The 1,920-nt window shown below is 49.2% G+C and overlaps 1 protein-coding gene across 1 annotated transcript in view; it reads left to right on the top strand.

The window, feature by feature from the left end:
* ZNF428 (zinc finger protein 428) overlaps window positions 1–1,920 on the top strand; it is a 13,436-nt gene that overhangs the window by 9,927 nt on the left and 1,589 nt on the right. The gene's annotated exons all lie outside the window — the stretch shown is intronic.

Raw genomic sequence — 1,920 nt, 5'->3', positions numbered from 1 at the left:
CGCCACCATGCCGGGCTAACTTTTTCTATATATTTTTAGTTGTCCAGCTAATTTCTTTCTATTTTTAGTAGAGAATCCACCCCCACTCTAGGACTGACTAGGATACAAAAAAAGAAGTGAGATTACCAGAACCCAGTAGGAGCTTGGAGGACAAGCCATGCGCAGCTGGCGCAGGGACTAGCGAAGTGACAAGGTGCCACATGGCTGGGGCTTAAACCCCAAGGAGGCATAGTTAGTGCCTCTTGTGCTGAGTGTATAGGAAGATGCTAGAGCCCGAGCTGCTGCTGGAGCAGTTTTAGCAGCAGCCCAAGGCAAGGTGAGTCCCTTCTCCCCTCTCCCCTCCTTCCATTCCGCCCACACCTTTCATGAGTGAGGGAGTCCGGCAAATACAGTTTGCAGAAGCCCCTCACAGAGCTGCGTGAATATTACTGATGGATGGATAATTCTCTACATCTGTGCCTAGAAATCCCTGTCCTATGACAGAAAAGGGGTTGGGCAGCTGACCCACGAAATAAAACCAATTATCACGCTTAGCCATGTGCTGTGGTTTGAGTGTGTTCTCCCAGTAGTGATATGTTGGGATCCTAAATATGAAGGCCTCAGCTTGAGGCTGAGAAACACTAGGTAAACCGACGGGCACAGTCAACAAGTATTTTTTGAGCCTCCTGCTAAGCACTGTTCTAGGTACTGAGGATGAAGCAGGAGCTTGGATTCCGTGTAAGGACACAGAAAGTAATCACATAAACAAAAGTGTGATAATTCCAGGTGCTGAAGAGTGGCAGAAGAAAATAAATCAGAACAAGGGTTGGCAGAGCTCCTTTAGCCAAGCAGTCTGGGGACCTCTCTTAGGAGGTGGCATGTGTGGAGACCTGAATCATAATGAGGTAGACTTGCAAGGTCTGGGGTAAGAGCACTGCAGAGGGAACAGGAAGTGCAAAGGCCCTGAGGCAGAAGCCAGCCTGGCATGTGTGGCTGGAGTATAGTGAAGAAGGCAGAGCAAGGAAGGGGTTGAGATTGCTTCGTGGGCTGGGGCCCAGTCATTGGTGGGGTTTGCGAACCTGGGTAAGGTCTTCGGATGTTATTTATGGGATGCCATTGGAGGGTTTTAAATGAGTGATGTGAGCTGATTTACATACACGTGGATCTGTGGTAGAAAGGCTGGAGGGGGCAGTAGTGGGGGCAGTAGTGGGAGCAACGGCAGCAGTTAGGAGACCAGGGCTACAGCTGGAGTGACAAGCAGTCAGACTCAAGCAGAGTGCACAGGTTACTAACATGATGGCAGCTGTGCAGATCGGGGCCGCAGGAGTCACACTGACCCATTTTAAGTTTGAGATTTCCATTCGTCGTCCATGGGGCTGTACCTCATGTCTGGGGTTTGAGCTGGAGGTAGAGATTTGGAAGTCACCAGGGATGCTATTTAAAGTCTCGGGAATCTATGACATCTGGGGACTATAGAGAGAACTGGAAGCCTGGGGTGTGCTTGGGCAGGCTGCCATCTATCTCAGGAGAGCATGTGGGATTAGATTTGGGATTAGGGAAGCCACTGTGGGGGGTGGTATGGAAACATCTGGTCAGAAACTTCTGGGCTTTCACCAGGAACCAGAGGAAATACTTAGCTTTGGTGAAGTTGGTATCTTGGGAAAAAGTGATGGCCAACTGACTACAGTTTCCCCATAGATCACCCCGGCAAAGAGATCCAAGCTAGCCCTGCCCCAAATCCTGCACACAGACACACACACACACCCTGGCAAAGGTAGTATTTATTTCCAGGGTGGGATCCCTGCTTCCAGACTCTGAGTAGTATGTTTATCGATTAGACAAAAGGTCAGCAAACTTTTACTGTAAAGGGCTAGATGGTGACAGTTTTAGTCTTTGTGGGCCATAAGAGCTCTGTTGCAACTACTCAAATCTGCCATTATA

This window comes from Propithecus coquereli, unplaced genomic scaffold, assembly GCF_000956105.1.
Source record: "Propithecus coquereli isolate 6110/MARCELLA unplaced genomic scaffold, Pcoq_1.0 Scaffold42, whole genome shotgun sequence".
Taxonomy (NCBI): domain Eukaryota; kingdom Metazoa; phylum Chordata; class Mammalia; order Primates; family Indriidae; genus Propithecus; species Propithecus coquereli.
This window is presented reverse-complemented; position numbering and strand designations above follow the sequence as displayed.